The sequence below is a fragment of the Marmota flaviventris genome, chromosome 9 (assembly GCF_047511675.1).
Source record: "Marmota flaviventris isolate mMarFla1 chromosome 9, mMarFla1.hap1, whole genome shotgun sequence".
Taxonomy (NCBI): domain Eukaryota; kingdom Metazoa; phylum Chordata; class Mammalia; order Rodentia; family Sciuridae; genus Marmota; species Marmota flaviventris.
The window spans coordinates 104,708,965-104,731,016 of record NC_092506.1 but is presented as its reverse complement, the minus strand read 5'-3'; the positions used below and the strand labels follow the sequence as shown (position 1 = coordinate 104,731,016).

The 22,052-nt window shown below is 35.3% G+C and overlaps 1 protein-coding gene across 5 annotated transcripts in view; it reads right to left on the bottom strand.

Annotated features, from left to right (window-relative positions):
* Window positions 1-22,052, bottom strand: part of Arhgef12 (Rho guanine nucleotide exchange factor 12) — a 158,115-nt gene that overhangs the window by 131,925 nt on the left and 4,138 nt on the right. The gene's annotated exons all lie outside the window — the stretch shown is intronic.

Genomic DNA, 22,052 nt, shown 5'->3' with positions numbered 1-22,052 from the left:
AGTAACACAGTGGAGATTATAAATCTGGTGGTGACAATAAAGGCAAGAGTACATGTAAAAGGATATGGGGTAGAAGGGAAACAGAAGGCAAAAGAGAGGGAAGAAAACACAAAAACTGGAAAACAGAAACTTTCCAAGTAATAACAAGATTGAACATGTACTCATATTGTTAGACAGTTCCTAGGATAAATCATGAAATTGCAAATTTTAGGCTATTTTGACTAATAAAATAAATGAATAAAATGGATTAGGCCATTTTAAAATTATAATAAAAATAATAATGAATAATAAAATAACAAATAAGAATAAAAACCTTGGGATTTCTCAGTAACTCTATTTTACATTCTATCTTTGCCTTGAGTGCCTGAATGCAAGGTTCCAGCTCATAAGACAAAAAAATTAGACTCTTTAATAAAGTATCCTGGAGGTTCTATGGAACACAATTTAGAAACTTCTGCTATAATTTATATCAAAAGAAACTAAAATAATCTTTGGTTTACTCTTCTCATTTGAAATTTAAACTTTGGATTTGTGTTGATATTTAACTTCACAAAAAAAGATAGCTATATAAAATTGTGTGCAGTAGCAAATACAGTGAACCAAGAGTTGAAAGACCTGGATTTTAAACCTTGTTCCAAAAAAGTTCTCACTGGAAAATACTAGACCAGTAAATTCACATCTTTGAATGTAAGAATTTTCCTCTCTGTAAAATGTGACTAACATGTGACTTGTTGGGTTATTATATGTATAAACTATAATATTTGTAAAGTATCTAGGATAATGCTTTATATGTGGAAGCTAGTTATTGTCAATAGGTGAGAAAATAGTCGTAAAAGTATAGTAAATGCAAATGTAAGCCACTAGTGTTTTCATACAACACTAAAGAAATAATTTGTTAGGGGCTCGGGTTATGGCTCAGAGGTAGAGCGCTCTCCTCGCACATGCAAAGCCTTGGGTTCGATCCTCAGCACCACATATAAATAAATAAATAAAATAAAGTTATTAAAAAAAATAATTTGTTAAATGTGACAATTTGTTAGAAGTGAATTATACTGTTTGTGGTGATAACCTCGTCTCAAAAAATAAATTTGGGACAATGAGCACTGATAAATGTATCTATAATAACCAAATTATTTATTGACTATATATTATTTACCCCCTCATAATTTTTCCAATTTGACTTTTTAAGTTTGTCAACCCTCAAAGAAAACAGAACATTCTCCAGATGAGTCATATTGATAACAGTAAATTTTTCAAGCTGGATAAGCAAAGGTCTCCTCACTGCTAACAGTGTGAGGAAGCAATGCTAGCTAAAATGAGATATGGTAAATATTTATGCAAAATTAACAGACCTTTACCCCACAGGGAGGCTGCAAGCATGGGAAAAAGCAGCTTCCCAGAACTCAGCATAGCGGATGTCTGTAGATCTCCCTAAGGGCTATAAACTCTCCACATCCATAAGAATGCTTCCAAGAGCACTGCCTTTTTGCAAGTAGCCTCTTGGTAAATCTTAAACATAGTAAAATTCTCAAATTACAATGCTTTAGTCTTTTACCTCCTAACAACAATACTTACTGGGCAGAAGACTTCATTTATGGGCTTTCTTTTTAAAACTACTATTTGCCAAGTCTGTTCTAGATTTTCTGGAGTCACTAAGAAAATGTATAAAAAACAATTTATGGTTAAAAAGTGTTGGGCTAAAATTTAAAAAAAAAATCACACACTTTTTCTCTCCATGTTGTGGCGTACATGGCTAGACTGAAATAATTCATGCTACAGTAATAGGAAAAAAATTCACATAGAAGACATGAAGATTAAAAGTAACAAGGTTTTGTGGCTCAGAAAATTAATCTATACTTATACAAATTTACACCTATATATGAATCTATACCTATATAGTCTTTAAATGGTAGAAAATATAAACTAAATAATAAAAGGAGAAGATCACTATGCTAACAAGACTGTTTTTTGTTTATTTAATCTCCATTGCCACTTAGCTAAACATAGATTCTGGCTTAAAAAAAAAAAAATGCAACCCAATTTACTTATTACTCACTTAGGCTTCACAAAGGCCTGATCATCTACAACTAAAAGGCAGTTGCTGCCTTCACCTCCCCCACCTTACATATTCAGTATAATAAATTTGGGGGTCACTTCCTGTTTGCTTTGTGTTCCTATAATACTAAAAAATGTAAAACTTGTATTAGCTAGACCTTAAATTTCTTAAAAGAACTTTAGAATAATTGTAATGGAAAATTACTTATAAGCAACACAGATTAAGTTCCAAAACAATCCAATATATAAAGACCTGTTTATATTTAAAGCAATTAATAACATCTAGTCTAAATGTAGCCTTCTTTAGAAGAAATTAGATAAAAAAAATCCTTGCATCAGAAATGGAAGAGGGGATAGATAAATAGATTATGAGCAGAAAGAAGATACAATTATAAAATTATAATGTGAAGACTATTTTTAATACTGTTGTGGAAGACAAAATACATTTTCTCAGTTCCATTCAATTAGATCAAAAGATCAACTGACGAATCTGAATAAGCCAATCAAAATAAGCAGAACTGACGGGCTGGGGTTGTGGCTCAGTGGTAGACAATTGGCGTTGTATGAATGGGGCACTGGGTTAGATCCCCAGCACCACATAAAAATTTAAAAAAAAAAGATATTGTATCCACCTAAAAAATTGAAAAATAAATATAAAAAATAAGCAGAACTGAGACCATTACTACCCCCCAAAATTTTTTAAATTTCAAAAGGGAATCAATGAGTTGTAATTTCAACTCTTCTTTTTAGAAACTACGTGACATTCAGTATGTTAGTAAACTTCTTAGAGCCTTATTTTTCTCAGTTTGAAAGGGAGACAACATTTAACTTACATATAGTTAGCTATATTTAAAAATACAGAAAATACCTCTAACACTGCCCATTACTTGAGTATCCAAATATTCTTTTCTATACCCCAAGTTGCATTATAAGATTAAATTTTATTTTTAAATGCTCATTTTCACCTATATTACCTCTTACCACCTTTCAAAATCTAAAATAGAGCAAAGAGTCATTGTGATTTGAACATTATCTTGCTAATCAAACCAGAATCCTTCATGGACCAAACTATTCCCATGTTTATCATCTCTTCACTACATGTTCAAAGCACAGACTTACAGGACTGCTACTTAAAGAAATCCATGAGAGAGTTCACCTTAAAGAAACGAAAATGCCTAATCAGTAAAAGGTGATTTCCTCTATCCAAAAGAAATAGGCATCAGGGCTTGATACAGCATATAGCTCAGTTGGTAGAGTACTTGCTTTGCATCCACAGGCCCTGGGTTCAATCCCCAGCACCACCACCAAAAAAAAAAAAAAAAAAGCCAAAGGAAATGGGCATCTAACCCTCTTTAAATTTCAATTAACACCAACGCCCTTTCCATTGTGGTTAACTCACTAAAATGTAATCCAACTGAAAAATAAGTTAAAAAGAAAAAAAAAAAGGACAGTATGTGATACGAAATGTTTTTTTTTTAATTTGGACAATAACATCAATTTAACTATTAATTATGTTCTCATACCACTATATCCCCCAAATGAAACTTTTTGCTTTAATCTTCAGCACTAATCGATAAATATCACTCTTAGGGGTAAATTTTTGAATGTATAGCTATAATTCAGCAGATAGCAAAAGTTCAAAAATAACTGCCACAACAACGACCTACAAAGAGCAGGCATTCAATATTTACTGAACGAGTAAACAAATGAAGTAATGTTGAGAAATACAAAAATGCACAAATTTTGAGTGACCAAAGACAGATATAAAAGTGACTGTCAGTACTGGGGTTATGGCTCAGTAGAAGAGCACTCACCGTGCACATTCAAGGCCCTGGGTTCGATCCTCAGCACCACATAAAAAAAAAAAATAAAGTTATAAAAAAATAAAGTTTCTTAAAAAAAAAAAAAAGTGGCCAGCAATCACTTTATGGTGCTCTGGCTGGGATGGAGTGTAAAAGTGAACTGTTAATTGTAAACATCTTACCCATGTTTTTTATTATTATTATTATTATTTTTTAGAACAAGGGCTGTTTTTATTTTTAACTCTTTTGATTGTTGCTTCTGGTAGTACCTTCATTTCCCTAAATAATTTTATACTACTACATCTTTAATTTTCTATTTCAGACATTATCTGTTGATTTCATATTAAAGTTTTATCTCTCTTATACCACTTTCCCATCTAGCTATTTCCCAAATATAGTTGATATATTGATATTTGGGGAGAGATCCATAATCAATATTTACTTCACTATGACAACTAAATATTTACAAAAGTTACAAAGTACTATGTTCTTGTTACATGTCCTTTCTTGCAATGCACTTTTCCTTAGAGTGAGTATACCTTCCTTGTGTTTTCATATGTGTAATTTTCAACATTCACTTGTTTTTCCCTTAAATATTATAACAAATGATCCACTAGTCTGTAAAAATATGACATTTTTTTCCCTCTCTCTCAAAATTTTCATTTTCTTCCTTAAGACTGGGGATCTTGATTTTTACTCTATGGGTCTGGACCCAGCTGTGATCCTGTGACTTTTCTTCTCTAATCTCTGAATCTCATATCTTCTTCTTCTTCTTCTTCTTCTTTTTTTTTTTTTTTTTGTTTACTTTCTCATTTTGCTTGGATACATCCTCCAAGAACTTCCTAAGAAATGATACCATGGGAAAGATACTTTTTCTTTGAGTACCTGCATAAATAAAAAGGTCTTTAAAAAAAATCTTCACATTTGATTGATAATTGAGTTCACACAAAGATTAGAAAACATTAATTCTTCTAATTATCTTTGGGGCTCCAGTGTTGTTATTGAGAAAAATGTGCCATTCTTATTTTTTGTTATCCAGTGTTATCTATTTTGTTTCTTTGAATGTCTTAATACATTTGCTACATTTGTCAAGATATTTTAAATAACTATTTTTTTCTCATAATAAAATTAATTCATGTGCATTATAAAGATTTATAAAGCACAGAATAGGAAAAGAATAAGACCAAAATCACCAGTAATTCCACCATTTGGAAATAACTGGTGTTATCATGTATCATAATGTTTTCTTTTGATTACTTTCCATACATATTATTTTTGTCTGGTTTGTTTGTTTGGTACTGGGAAGTGAACCCAGGGGTATTTTGCCACTGAGCCACATCCCCAGCCATTTTTATGTTTTATTTAGAGACAGTGTCTCACTAAGTTACTCAGGGCCTCACTAAGTTGCTAAGGTTGGCTTTGAACTTGCAATCTCCTGTTTCAATCTTCTGAGTCACTGGACTCACAGGAGTGTGTCACCATGCCTGGCTCTTCATACGTTTTTTAAAAAATATTTTCTTAGTTTTAGATGGTTACAATACTTTTATTTATTTTTATGTGGTACTGAGGATCAAACCCAGTGCCCCACACATGAGAGGTAAGCGCTCTATTTCTGAGCTACAGCCCCAGCTCCTCAGTGCATATTTTTTTTTTTTTTACTGGTTGTTCAAAACATTACAAAGCTCATGACATATCATCTCAAGTGGGTTACGAACTCCCATTTTTACCCGAAATACAAACTGCAGAATCACATCGGTTACACATTCACATTTTTACAAAATGGCATATTAGTGACTGTTGTATTCTGCTAACTTTCCTATCCCCTACTATCCCCCCTCCCCTCCCCTCCCATCTTCCCTCTCTACCTCATCTGCTGTTGTTCAATTCTCTCCCTTGTTTCCCCGCCCCTTTCCCCTCACAACCTCTTATATGTAATTTTGTGTAACACTGAGGGTTTCCTACCATTTCCATACGATATCCCTTCTCTCCCTTTCTCTCCCCCCACTCATCTCTGTTTAATGTTAATCTTTTCCTCATGCTCTTCCTCCCTGTTCTGTTCTTAGTTGCTCTCTTTATATCAAGGAAGACATTTGGCATTTGTTTTTTAAGGATTGGCTAGCTGCGCTTAGCATAATCTGCTCTAATGCCATCCATTTCCCTGCAAATTCCATGATTTTGTCATTTTTTAGTGCAGAGTAATACTCCATTGTGTATAAATGCCACATTTTTTTTATCCGTTCATCTATTGAAGGGCATCTAGGTTGGTTCCACAGTCTAGCTCTTGTGAATTGTGCTGCTATGATCATTGATGTGGCAGTATCCTTATAGTACGCTCCTTTAAGATCCTCAGGGAATAGTCCGAGAAGGGCGATAGCTGGGTCAAATGGTGGATCCATTTCCCAGCTTTCCCAGGAATCTCCATACTGCTTTCCAAATTGGCCGCACCAGTTTGCAGTTCCACCAGCAATGTACAAGTGTACCCTTTTCCCCACATCCTCGCCAGCACTTGTTGCTGTTTGACTTCATAATGGCTGCCAATCTTACTGGAGTAAGATGGTATCTTAGGGTGGTTTTGATTTGCATTTCTCTGACTGCTAGAGATGGTGAGCATTTTTTCATGTACTTGTTGATTGATTGTATGTCCTCCTCTGAGAAGTGTCTGTTCAGGTCCTTGGCCCATTTGTTGATTGGGTTATTTGTTATCTTATTGTTTAATTTTTTGAGTTCTTTGTATATTCTGGATATTAGGGCTCTATCTGAAGTGTGAGGGGTAAAAATTTGTTCCCAGGATGCAGGCTCTCTATTTACCTCTCTTATTGTTTCTCTTGCTGAGAAAAACCTTTTTAGTTTAAGTAAGTCCCATTTGTTTATTCTTGTTATTAACTCTTGGGCTATGGGTGTCCTATTAAGAAATTTGGAGCCCAACCCCACAATATGTAGATCGGAGCCAACTTTTTCTTCTATCAGGCGCAGAGTCTCTGATTTGATATCAAGCTCTTTGATCCATTTTGAGTTAACTTTTGTGCACGGCGAGAGAAAGGGGTTCAGCTTCATTTTGTTGCATATGGATTTCCAGTTTTCCCAGCATCATTTGTTGAAGATGCTATCCTTCCTCCATTGCAGGCTTTTAGCCCCTTTATCAAATATAAGATAGTTGTAATTTTGTGGATTGGTCTCTGTGTCCTCTATTCTGTACCATTGGTCCACCCGCCTGTTTTGGTACCAGTACCATGCTGTTTTTGTTACTATTGCTCTGTAGTACAGTTTGAAATCTGGTATCGCTATACCTCCAGATTCACACTTCCTGCTTAGAATTGACTTTGCTATTCTGGGTCTTTTGTTTTTCCATATGAATTTCATGATTGCTTTATCTATTTCTACAAGAAATGCCGTTGGGATTTTGATTGGCATCGCATTAAACCTGTAGAGAACTTTGGGTAATATCGCCATTTTGATGATGTTAGTTCTGCCTATCCATGAACAGGGTACATTTTTCCATCTTCTAAGATCTTCTATCTCTCTCTTTAGGGTTCTGTAGTTTTCACTGTATAAATCTTTCACCTCTTTTGTTAGGTTGATTCCCAAGTATCTTATTTTCTTTGAGGATATTGTGAATGGAGTGGTTTTCCTCATTTCCATTTCAGAAGTTTTGTTGCTGATATACAGGAATGCCTTTGATTTATGCATGTTGATTTTATACCCTGCCACTTTGCTGAATTCATTTATTAACTCTAGCAGTTTCTTTGTAGACCCTTTTGGGTCTGTTAGATATATTATCATATCATCCGTAAATAGTGATAATTTAAGTTCTTCTTTTCCTATTTTTATGCCTTTAATTTCTTTTGTCTGTCTAATTGCTCTGGCTAGTATTTCAAGAACTAAATTGAACAGAAGTGGTGAGAGAGGGCATCCTTGTCTTGTTCCAGATTTTAGAGGGAATGCCTTCAGTTTTTCTCCATTTAGGATGATGCTAGCCTGAGGTTTAGCATATATAGCTTTTACAATGTTGAGGTAAGTTCCTGTTATCCCTAGTTTTTCTAGTGTTTTGAACATAAAGGGATGCTGTACTTTGTCGAATGCTTTTTCTGCATCTATCAAGATGATCATATGGTTCTTATCTACTGATGTAGTGAATAGCATTTATTGATTTCCGTATATTGAACCAACCTTGCATCCCAGGGATGAATCGTACTTGATCATGGTGCACAATTTTTTTGATATGCTTTTGTATTCGATTCGCCAGGATTTTATTGAGAATTTTTGCATCCAAGTTCATTAGAGATATTGGTCTATAGTTTTCTTTCTTTGAAGTGTCTTTGTCTGGTTTTGGGATCAGGGTGATGTTGGCCTCATAGAATGAATTTGGAAGAGCTCCTTCTTTTTCTATTTCTTGAAATAGCTTGAAAAGTACTGGTATTAATTCTTCTTTGAAGGTTTTGTAAAACTCTGCTGTATACCCATCCGGTCCAGGGCTTTTCTTGGTTGGTAGTCTTTTGATGGCTTCTTCTATTTCTTCCTTGGTTATTGGTCTGTTTAAATTGTGTGTGTCTTCCTGACTCAATCTGGGCAGATCGTATGACTTAAGAAATTTATCGATATCTTCACTATCTTCTATTTTATTGGAATATAGGGTTTCAAAATACTTTCTAATTATCTTCTGTATTTCTGTGGTGTCTGTTGTGATACTGCCTATTTCATCCCGTATGTTAGTAATTTGAGTTCTCTCTCTTCTTCTCTTCGTTAGCATGGCTAAGGGCCTGTCGATCTTATTTATTTTTTCAAAGAACCAACTTTTAGTTTTATCAATTTTTTCAATTTTTTTTTGTTTCAATTTCGTTGATTTCTGCTCTGATTTTAATTATTTCTTGTCTTCTACTACATTTGCTGTTGTTTTGCTCTTCCTTTTCTAGGGTTTTGAGGTATAGTGTGAGTTCATTTATTTGTTGGTTTTTTCTTTTTTTTGAGGAAAGAACTCCAGGAAATGAATTTCCCTCTTAAAAATACTTTCATTGTGTCCCATATATTCCGGTATGTTGTGTCTGTATTGTCATTTATCTCTAAGAATTTTTTTATTTCCTCCTTTATGTCTTCTGTAACCCATTGATCATTCAGTAACATATTGTTCATTTTCCAGGTGATGCAGGATTTTTCCTTCCTTCTTTTATCATTGATTTCCAGTTTCATTCCATTATGATCAGATATGGTGCATGGTATTATCTCCACACCTTTATATTTACTAAGAGTTGCCCTATGGCATAATATATGGTCTATCTTTGAGTAGGATCCATGTGCTGCTGAGAAGAACGTGTATCCACTTGATGATGGTTGATATATTCTATATATGTTGGTTAAGTCTAGGTTATTGATTGTGTTATTGAGTTCTATAGTTTCTTTATTCAGCTTTTGTCTGGAGGATCTGTCCAATGGAGAGAGCGGTGTGTTGAAGTCACCCATAATTATTGTGTTGTGGTCTATTTGACTCTTGAACTTGAGGAGAGTTTGTTTTATGAACGTTGCAGCACCATTGTTTGGTGCATACAAATTGATAATTGTTATGTCTTGTTGATGGATGGTTCCTTTTAACAGTATATAGTGTCCTTCTTTATCCCTTTTGATTAACTTAGGTTTGAAGTTGATTTTATTTGATATGAGTATGGCCACTCCCGCTTGCTTCCGAGGGCCATGTGAGTGGTATGATTTTTCCCAACCTTTCACCTTCAGCCTGTGTGTGTCTTTTCCTATCATATGCATCTCTTGAAGGCAGCATATTGTTGGATTTGTTTTTTTAATCCAGGTTACTAGCCTATGTCTCTTGATTGGTGAATTTAGGCCATTAACATTTAAGGTTACAATTAAAATATGGTTTGTACTTCCAGTCATGTTTATTTATTTATTTATTTTAGTTTGGCTAGTTTTTCCTCTTTGGTTATTTTTCTCCCCCTTTACTGAGATACCTCCCACTGTTAGTTTTGGGCGCTATTTTTCAATTCCTCTTCTTGTAGTATTTTGCTCAAAATGCTTTGCAGTGCTGGTTTTCTGGCTGCGAATTCTTTTAGCTTTTGTTTATCATGAAATATTTTAATTTCATTGTCAAATCTGAAGCTTAATTTTGCTGGATACAGTATTCTTGGTTGGAATCCATTATTTTTCAGCGTTTGAAATACATTGTTCCAGGATCTTCTCACTTTCAACGTCTGTGATGAAAAATCAGTCGTTAACCTAATTGGTTTACCCCTGAATGTAATCTGCCTCCTTTCTCTAGTAGCTTTTAATATTCTCTCCTTGTTCTGTATGTTGGCTATCTTCATAATTATATGTCTTGGAATTGGTCTATTACGGTTTTGAATGTTTGGGGTCCTGTAAGCTTCCAGGATTTGGCAATCCATTCCATCTTTCATCTCTGGGAAGTTTTCTAGAATTATTTCATTTAATAGGTTGTCCATTCCTTTGGTTTGAACCTCTATACCTTGTTCTACCCTGATGACTCTCAAGTTTGGTTTTTTTATGACATCCCATATCTCTTGAATAGATTGCTCGTGAGATTTAAGCATCCTTCTGTGTTGACTATATTCTTTTCAAGTTGATAAACTTTGTCTTCATTATCTGATGTTCTGACTTCTACTTGATCTAGTCTATTTGTAATATTCTCTTTTGAGTTTTTAATTTGGTTTATAGTTTCCTGCATTTCTAGGATTACTGTTTGATTTTTTTTTTAAATCTCTATCTCCTGGTAAAGCTCGTTCTTTGCCATTTGAATTTGTTTGTTTAATTCGTTTTCAAAAATATACTTTCATTGCTTGGACTTGCTGTCTCATGTCTTCTCTAATATTCCATTCCATCTGAGTTAGGTATGCCTTGAGTTCTTTCTCTATCCATGTTTCTGATGCTTCTAGGTCCTCCTGTACATTTAAGTTGTCCTGCATTGTTTGTAATCCTTTTTTCCCTTGTTTTTTCATGTTGTTCACGTTACTTTCCAGCTCTGTTTGATTGCTGTGTTTCTGCTCTCTCCTGCTAAAGTGGATTCCGCTGGGAAGGAATTCCGTCGGCCGAACTCCCGTGACGTCACCTCTCTGCTATGGCGGGCCCCAGGCTCCTTGCCGGGGTGTCCGAAGGGAGGGATGGGACTGGTCTGTCTCTGCTTGGTTTCAGCTCCCGGTTGTCTAGTTCATGAAGGCCTGGCTATAGACCTCTTCCTAGAGTCTCTGCGCCGTACCTGCTGGGCCGCACCTTGGGGTCTAGCCGCCCGGTCGCCGGTGGGCAGGCGGTCGGTCTCCAACCGCTGGTCTCCAGCCGCCCAGTCGCGGGGGCCGCTGGCGGTCGCCGGCGGTGCGGGCGGGCGGTCTCTAGCTGCCCAGTCGCGCGGGCGGTCGCCAGCGGGCGGTCTCCAGCGGCCCAGTCGCACGGGCCTGGCCTCTAGTCCCCTGGCTTCTCCTGCTAGCCCGGCCTTCCCCTTTGTGATGCCTCTCGGCAGTTCAAACTGTACTCTGGGCCTGCGGTTTGCTGGGTGTGGAGGGTGGCTATTGGGAATCGGCACCCTATTGTTTTGATTTTTTCAGCTCGCCCCTCCCCCAGAGCTGGCAAGACAGGTTTCGTTTTCGCCGCTGATGGGAGGGGGATTTGGAGGTCAGGTGTCTCTACCTTTCCCCGCGTCTCTATGCAGGCTCATTCTGATAATCCCTCCTCCAGAAAGCCTGGGAGAGATTTTATTCGAATTCCCCGCTGTACGGGAGATGGGCTGAGTAACACACACCTGTTTTATTGTTGCAATTTGTCGGAAACTGGCAGTGGTGACATCAGCTCTCCAAGATGGTGGCCGCTGGCTTCCTTGGTGGACTTTCCGTTGTGGGGGATAGAACTGGACCGCTTCCTTCCCCGTCTCAAACCCCAAACTCAGCCCGGGGCTCAGTGAGGGCACAGCCGGCAGGACTCCACAGAATCCGTAGCACCATTTCTCTCTGCTTGCTGGTCACTTCTCGGCGGCGCCCCGCCGTCTGTAGCCACGGGGCGGGCCGCGTGGTGAGCGGCGGATCAGTCAGCCTGGATCTCCAGTAGCACAGTTGGCTCACGTTTCAGACTCAATAACCGGTCCTCGGTGATGGAAATCCTTCCTCTAGGTTTCGGTGCACCCCGATTTTGTTGTAAATTCCTGACAAGATAGCTTTTTGTGGTTCTAACTCGTTATTCACCTGCGCAGTGTCGCGGTACACGGGGTGTGATGCACTCTATTCGCGGCCATCTTCTTTTATTATTATTAAGAGTTGTAACTAGTCTACAATCTGAACTTTTAAAAATCTATTCATCACTTCCAAATACACCTGAATTCTAAAGAATAACCTATAATTTTGGGCTGGGACTGTAGCTTAGTGGCAAAGCACTTGCCTAGCATGTGTGAGGCCCTAGGTTCATCCTTAGCATCGCATAAAAATAAAATAATTAAAAAATAGTCTATAGTTATAAATATAAAAGATAAGGTAATTATCACAGCAAGTGGGGAAGAGAATAATTATCTTTCCAGCAGCAGCAGCTGAAAAATACATGTGAATTCAAAATCATTTCAAAAGCATAGATGTAAGGCTTAGGAAAACATAACTAATTTCTGAGGTTTTAAACAGTAACAGCTACTATGGCTTACCTTTAACTATGTGCCAGATACTTAAAACACTTTCTTATTTAATCTTCACAACAACTCTTCAAAATAAGTATATTCCCATATTTTATAGATGAGAAAACTAAACTGCTGTTCAGAAAAGAAAATTTGCCTAAGGTCTCCCAGCTAGTAAATAACAGAACAAATCTGACACCAAAATCCAGACACTAACATCATCCTCATTCAGTTCCTTTCTACTTCTCTTCTAAGAGCAAAGAATAAACACATACACACACCCTCATATATTAAATTCAGAGCTGAAACAGATTTCATGTTAAAAGGTACTTTTTATCTCTGACAAAAAGAATTATCTTGGGGTTAGAGTTGTGGTTCAGTGGTAGAGAGTATGCCTAGCATGTTTGAAGCCCTGGGTTTGATCCTCAGTACCACATAAAAAGATAAATAAATAAAATAAAGGTATTATGTCCATCTACAATTTAAATATATATATTTTTTAAAGAATACTCAAGAAAACTCCTGACAGAGGAGTCAGAATTAATATAATTAGTAATATTTGGGCATATGTGACTTAATTCCCATTTTTGTAAATAGACTAATACACTGTATGCTATTAAACTATAATTGCATGGTAGGAAGCTTCTCTCTCTCTCTCTCTCTCTCTCTCTCTCTCTCTCTCCCTCCCTCCCTCCCTCCCTCTCCCCCCCCTCTCTCACTCTCTCCCCCCTCTCTCTCTCACTCTCTCTCTTTTTTTTTTACTGTTCACATCCAGGCAACACACCCAATTTACTTTAAACACTGTCACAAGAATTCTAATCATATAGGATTTCTGGGTAAATACAGTTAATTAGAAACCACAAACCTTTCCCCAAATTACCTACTAGCAAATAAAACTGAAATGCAACTAAAGTACATTTTCTTAACAAAGGTACTGACAAATTATTATCTCTAAAAAATAATGTTTTCAATTGTGATAAAATAGAAAAATAATAAGAAAAACAGCAAACCAAAGAGTTATTCTCCATGGGGGAAATGCAGTTTTTTATATTTTCAATAGACTATATTTTCCCACACAACCAAAGACAGAATCAACTCAATGGCAAGAAAAACCCAAATTTAAATAATTTTATTTATAAGCCAGTTATGACCATTTTTTTCCTATACTTCCTAAAAAGATTCTGAAATAAATTTAACAATATAACTTTTATCTAACTAAGGCTAATACCTATAAAGACTAATCTAAGTGTCTCTATGCACAGTGACAAGCCAATTAAGAAAATAAATTTGACAGTAATACTGATACTTTCATTGTGTTATATACAATAATTTATATATACACTAAGCTATGTAAACTCTTTGACTACCTCATTGTCACCTACCAATCCATAAACTGAAAAGGGGATTATCTCTTTAATTTGCTTCCCACTATTTCCCCCAAAAGAAAACATCCTATAAAACTGATAATAATCTTACATCTATAACATAATACCTCTTGCACCCTACAACCATGGAAATGACAAGTAAACTTACTGATGACACTGACATCTAGAATCCAAAATGGAGGCTTTCAGGTGCTCTAATAAATTAACTCGAGCTGCTGAAAGTGGGTGGCTTTAATGATTTCTAAACTAAAATTAGATAAAATTACTTTCTTACTTTTATATCATCTTAGAGATTGCCTTGAAGATATGACAGACCCTTTCTCAGTGTAACAAATAGCATAGGTGAGCACAGAATTTTTATAAATGATTCTGATGTTCTTCTCCAGAGTAAATAACATCACTGACTGAGAGCTCCCAGAAGAGCTGGAGCCATTAAGAGCTGGGATTCCTTTCAACTGGCATCATCCCAATAGAGGCTCAGTGAGAAATGAAACTTCCTGCAAATCAAATCTGTTGCAATGTTATTTTTTCCAGAGGTTAATTACCTGCTTCTGCTACACACACACACACACACACACACACACACACACACACTCTAAAGTGGAGTAAAGGCTGGAAAATAGATGACATTCTATTGTAAGCCTCCTCCAGAAATTTCAAAATGAAATCAAAACAAGCCCTCACTATCAAATTCCAGATACACTCCATGAACATCCTCTCCCACTTGACACCTATCAGCCCACAGCCCCAGGACCTCAAACCATAATACAGTGAGAATTTACTATAAGAAGTTACATTTTCAGACATCATCTTTTGGAGATACTCAGTAAAATATTTATGGGTAAAATTATGATATCTAGAAACTGTTTCAAAATAATTCCTTAGGGACTTAGAACAAAAGAAACAGATAAACCTAGACTGTCCATGCATTAATAATTGTTGAAATTAATGATGGGAACGTTCAACATACCATTCTCTGTACTTTTGTATATGCTTAAAAATTTTCCACTTTAAAAAAAAAAGCTAAAAAATTGTTCACAGACTCAAAACAACCCATGTAACAAGCATTTATGGAGCACCTCCTATGGTACATTATATTATTGTCCTTAATTATTCAACTTTCTCTTTCCTTCCTTAATAGGATTACATGCCCTTACCCATTACCATGTGACTTATAATGCCACCTGTGGGAGGAGTATATATTCCTACCTCAGAAACAATCAGCTTGACCATATTACCTTTTTTCAATCAATGACATTTGAGCTGACATGATGTATACCATGACTGAGTGATATAAACTAATATTTGTATCAGTTTTCTTTGCTATTTTATTCTGCCAAGATAATGGCGTATCCTAGGCAGGTAATGTTTCTTCACTCAGGGTTCCAAAATAAGACACATGAAGCAATGCTGCAGCCAATCCTGACACTACAGTTTGAAGATGTTGATATGGCAGCATAATCTAGCAAAAGCTGATAGGTCCACCTACTATGGGAATACAGATGTAAAAAAATATTAAAATGAGAGGGTGGCATATTTTTTAAATGTTTTGGATATAGACCAATAAGTGTAGTTACCATTGAGGAGAGTATCTAAGAACTAACGAATGCATTGGGATAGAAGCAAGATCAAAAGAAAACTTTTTATTTAATACCATTACATATTATTTGAATCTTCTGTGCGTTGTATATTTAACCTGAGCAGAAACATTTAGCAGTTGGATCATTTAAGCCATTTTTTTCTTCCTTATGCTTTTCCATATTAAAAAAGAATCGAAGAAAGTAAAGCAAATAATTACTTTAAAATGACTAAGAATTATCCTCCTACCCTCGAGGAATGAAAAAATTGACAATTCATATTTAAAGAAAGCCTCCTCTCTACACACCCCAAAATAAGGCATATGACATATTCAATTCTATCATTTTGTTTATTTTCAGACTTCAGCAAAGCAAATATAGGGTTTTGTATATGGATAGCATAGCTACTGGTCTCAAAAGGAAATTCTCTAAATTTCATTATTTTAGTATTCCAATAAAACTGATGAATAAATTTGCTGTGTTGTTTTCTGAATAGGCCTTAACCAGTATCATATACAAGATACTCTACTAAGTTAAATTATGTAGGGTAAAATTTAAAAGGAGAATTGAAAGAAAAAAGAAGGAAAAATTCTAGTTACGACTTTTCCTATTTATCAGTACTGAGGACTGAACCTAGAGATATTAGATATATCCCCTGGCCTTTTATTTCTTTCTTTTTTTTAGTATTTTTTAGTTGTATATGGACACAATACTATTTGTTCGTTTGTTTGTTTATTCATGGTGCTGAGGATAGAATCCAGTGCCTCACACATGCTAGGCAACTGCTCTACCACTGAGCCACACCCCCAGACACCTTTTTATTTTTTATTTGAGACAGGCCTCATACTTGCAATCCTCCTACCTCAGCCTCATGAGCAGCTGGGATTACAGGAGTGCACCACTGCAGCTGGCCTTTGACTCTTTGGAAATTAAACAACACTTCAATTGTTACAGAAATCAAGTTCGATAGAACAACATTTTATTACATGTTCTTACTTCGATTGAGCAGTATACATAGCAGTAACCTGCAAATATGACTATGTCTTCATTTTTCATTCTAGGATCTCAAAGCACTTTACAAACATTATTTTAATCCTCCCATCACTGGAGAGATAGATATTATACAACATAATCTACCTACCACTACAAATATTTAAATACCCCTTCAGTAGTACTTACTTGCCCTGAGAAGGTCTTGCCCAAACAGCCAGTAATACAGGAAATAAGCTGACAGTGCATGTGCCACCAACAATCTCCAAAAGGATCAGACCTTCACCCACAAGAACCACTTCCTCTGAGTAAACCACAGAAGCTACACTGGGCAAACCACAATATATCAGCTTGTGTCTGTAACACAGGCAGATAACCCATCTAAAATCTATAGAAGAATATGGTTATACACCTTCATAGAATTTCCTATGTATGTTAAAGTGTACTGGAGAGAGATCCTATTCTTACAGACAACATATAATCATATTCAGCATTATGTGATCAATTTCAGGTACAGTTCCTTCAGATACGGATAGTCTCCAACAGTTTCTGTACAACAAAATAATCTACATTTTCAGAATTCATGGAAAATCTACAAAATCCTCTCTGCTCTTTTAAATGTATGAAATGAAAATCAGCATTTATATGTAATATTTGAGCAAAACAGTGGTCTGAGAGCATTATCTTTATTTTTGGTTTTATTTTTCAGAGTATAAGCATTAACTAAACCAAATTTTCTTATATACTTCTAATTTCTGCATGAACTCACAGTCCCAAGATAGGAAACAATTTTTCACTGGCCATTAGATTTGCTTGTTTCTAAACACTGGGAAACCACCCAGGCCTGTCATGTGATTATAATTTTAAAAACCAGGACTCAGCATTCGAATTAGTAAAAGATCCTGTTTTGGTATGAATCTGTCAGCTGTGCTAGTGCATGTTAACTCAATAAGGTAAACTTAGTCTCTTCTTGAATAAAAGTCAACGCCACACATGCTTATGTAACTTGAGCACAGAATCTGACCTTCAGCATCAATTTATGTATTATCTTTACAGATTAAAAAAAATAAAAATTATTTCAGTCTTGATTTCATAAAATTCTCTTGAAGTCTTAGAAATATCTTTCATATATGGCTATCTTGATATCCCAGACACTATAAATTAAAAAGTAAAATTCTCTAAATTTGGCATGTTTCCAAAATTCTAAAATAACTAACAAAACATAAAGATATCCATGTAAATAATCTTATACTCAATTAGTATCAAAGAAAACAGTCTACAGATAAAACAATCAAGAGTTCTATAATCTTAAGTATTTTACAATAGTTTATGCATTTTTTCTGATATAGTGTTGTCATTAGTAACAATTCTTACAAATATAAAGGCATCAAAGTAAAATATTTCAATTTGAATTATATATTTTGCTGGAAAAAATACTGCTAAACATTGCAGGCAGTTTCACTAACAGAAATAAGTAACAGGAGACAAAAAGGTAAAACAATGAAAAAAAGAAAAAACAACATACAATCTAAGGTAACAGACTGGAAAAAAAAAACACTGGAAAAGTAACAATTTTCGGATGTATCGCACAATATTACAACAGATATTTTATCTTAAAGCTACAGTCATATCTTCACTTCAAAGATGTTTTATCTCACATCTAACTAATTTAAAATATATATTTTTATTAGTTGTTGATGGACTTTTATTTTTATATTTATTAATATACAGTGCTAAGAATTAAACCCAGTGCCTCACACATGCTACGCAAACACTCTACCACTGAGCCACAACCCAACCGCCTGACTGATTCCTAACACTTAAAATTTCTATAGTCTACTTTTTTGTCATATAATTAAAACATCTGTTACATTAAGGGCACTTATTTGAAATCATAAGTTTGGAAAGAAGACTTCTATGATGTCAGTAATTGTTTAGTTGACTTGTTAATTATACTATTTATATGTTTGTTTCATTTGATTGCTACATTTCTTACATTAATTCTGAAAACTACCTAAAATAAAACTGGGGCTGAGGATGTGCCTCAGTGGTAGAGTCCTTGACTAGGATGTGTAAGGCCCTGAGTTCAATCCTTAACATTGCAAATGACATGAAATAAAAGTTAATTAAAACTGAAAATCTTTCTACCTGGTAATTTTTGGTTATTCCTGAATCAAAGACTTCTGAATCACTGTAAAATTTTTGCTTCTCTAAAATATGGGTCAAGCTTGGCACAGTAGTGCATGCCTGTAATCCCAGCGGTTTAGGAGGTTGAGATAGGAGAATGGTGAGTTCAAGCTAGCCTCAGCAACAGCAAGGTGCTAAGCAATTCAGTGAGATGATGTCTCTAAGTAAAACATAAACAGGTCTGGGGATGTGGCTCAGTGGTTGAATGCCCCCAAGTTCATCCCCAGTACCCAAAAAATAACAAATAAATAAATAAAGATAAAATACAGAATATTATATTTTGTACTAGGAGAGAAACTAAAGAAAAAAAATTGTTCTAGAAGAGCAACTGGAAAAAGCTAATACAATATTAACAGAGACAGGTTGATTTTTAGACAATGGATCAACAGAAAATATACAATGTAGCTAAGCAAAAAATAAGGAAGGTAGTGGAATGGAAATAGTGATGAATAACTGTTTGAACCATTTAGTCATATAAACATTAAAGAGGAAGAGAGCATTATGTAGCTTAGGATAGCAAGAACATATAAGTACAGGAAAATCCAAAAGTTAAGTTTGAGCTGGCACGGTGACACACACACCCATAATCTCAGGGACTCAGGAGCCTGAGACAGGAGGATCACAAGTTCAAAGACAGCCTCAGCAATTTAGTGAGGCCCCGTCTCAAATTTAAAGATTAAAATTTTTTTTTAAAAAGTTAGTTTACAACTAACTCAGTGGTAAAGCACCCCTGGGTTCAATCCGGGGGGGGGTGGGGGGGTGGGGGGTGGTGGTGGTGGTGGTGATGATGATGGAGGAAGAAAGGAAAATAGAAAAGTTTGGGTTAAAGATCAGGAAAATCAGCCAGATGCAGTGGCACATGCCTATAATCCCAGCAGTTCGGGAGGCTGAGGCAGGAGCATCCCAAGTTCAAAGCTGGCCCCAGCAATTTTGCAAAGCCCTGGGTAACCTATCCTGTCTCAAAAAAATAAATAAATAAATAGGGCCAGGGATGTGGCTCAGTGGTTAAGTGCCTCTAGGTTCAATCCCTGGTGCCAAAACAAATAAACAAACAAAAAAGATCAGGAAAATCTTCCTAAGACCTATCAGTTTTCTGTTCAGTCTCCTGAGGAAGTGATAGACACTTTATCTCTGGAGGCAGATATTTAAAGTTAGTATAGATGAGTACCAGAAAGAAAGAATCCTGCAAGAGAAAAATCCAAGTGAGGTTGGTGAATTTGGAAAGTAATTAAAATATAACAGAAAAATAATACACATAAAAAGACAATAATTTAAAATGAAAAATGGGCAACTTGAAAGTCAGATAATCCAGGTTAAAATCTTGGGCCTGTCCTTTCCTGTTTTATTATCTTTTCTTAAACTCCATGTTGTCTTACTGTGTAATGACAAACACAGGATCTGCCCTTAATGTTGAACTGAAAATATTGCAAACACTAAATAAATAAATAAATAAATAAAAATTACAATACCATAGGATACCATTGCATACATGAACATATTTTATTCAAAACAAAAAAATAAAATTATAATTTTATTGGTTTTAAGATTTCTATTCAAATGGCCCTATTTTGAAGATTAGGAAATTACTAAAAAGGAAAGGAGCATGTCTTCAAATTAAGCTTTAAAACATCATAAAAACCAAGTTTTAACAGATGAGACCAAATGAAGTTAATTCTGTTCCATATTTCTGAAAACATGGCAGGCCACTTTCTAGGAGAGAAACGATTATATAACTTTTTTTTTTTAATATGTGTGTGTGGTCCTGAGTACAGAGTCCAGGGCCTCTTGCATGCTAGCTAAGCACTCTACCACTGAGCAAGACCCCTAGCATGGTAATAAGTGTCTATAATAAGATAAAATTATTAGCTGCAGAAGAATGCCTCAAATTATCTCTGGTGAACCATTCAAATATCCTGCTATTTCTGTGACCCATGGCAATCACATATGTATACTCAAAGATTTGTTTTTCCAATTGTTTGCTCACAGAATATCTACACTGTAAAATTTATAGGTTCCATGAACATCTGCCTCATACTTTGTTTTTTTTTTTTTTTTTTGAAAATTCAAAAGTAGTTTTTAGAAAAAAACAAAAATAAACCTACATGTCAACTCAAAATTATAGACTATATGTTGACAACTGGGAACCACAGAAGTGATTAAGTGGTAGCACCAGGGTAACATACTTTTGAAATGATTTCAAATAAAATTTCTCTTGTCAATTCAAAGAATAAATTTCTTAAAAGTGTGCCATTAGTAAAACTACATGACTTAATACTTTTTAAAAATTTGCTTTGTACTCTATATATGGACTCATAGAAAAATGTACAAGTGGATGCACTACTGCATTCCTATATGAACCAAGATTTTATAATTAACTAAAATACAAAAATAAAACAATGCAGGCCCAACACGGTGGCACATGTCCATAATCCCAGCAACTAGGGAGACTGAAGCATGAGGATCTCAAGCTTGAGGTTGGCAAGTTTGAGGGCAGCCTTAGCAACTTAGACCCTAAGAAACTTAGCCAGAGCATGTCTCAAAATAAAACAAATTTTAAAAAAAGAAAAAGCTGGAGATGTATCTCACTGGTAATGCACTCCTGGTTTCAATTCTCAGTACCCCCCCCCAAAAAAAAAAACTAAACTAAAAAATAAAATACTGCAAAGTTAGCACTGTGATCCTTATCCCCTATTTCAATTTTGTGTTAATCAACCGACTAGCTTTACAAGAAAATGTTACAAGTAATTTCACCTTGCAGATAATGACTCATACAACCTTAAATACAGCAGACAAGTATGAATTCTTTTTTTAGCCAAAAGCATTATTATATAGCAACTGTGGCAGAAAAAGTATCCTGAATAAAAATGCTAATTACTTAGTACATGCATATAAAGTTACAGGTCTCCACATTCACTTTAAAAGTTTGCTTGAGTTAAACAAGCTTAAAGCTGATTTCAGTGCTAAGAAAATTCCATTACAATCAAAAAACTTTATCTACAAATCAAAAACAAGAAAAATCCATAAGTCACAGACAAAACAAAGATCCATTTATTTCAAGGAAGACCCTTATAACTTTCCTGCCCTGTCCTGTACTTGAAAATTCAGTTATGGAATCTGTCATAAAATCATTTACTGAGTCCACTGAAAGAGAACTCTCTCCTTATTATCCCTCAAAAGAAACTCTAATTATCATAGCATGGAAAAGCTCTCAGGAATAGAAGAAAGGCAAGAAAGGAAGATTAGAAACAATTAGGATATACTTTAGGTCTGAAGGCTGCAATTAATGTAGACTAAAAACCAGCAATCAGACATTTCTACCACTTTTCAAATGCTCATTCTAAACATTGAAAACTTATATAGTCTGCTGGTTTTCATAGAAGTTACAAAGCAAGTGACCAGAAGGTATACATACATCAGTGACTTAATTTTTTGTTGTTGTTTTTTTGTTTTTGTT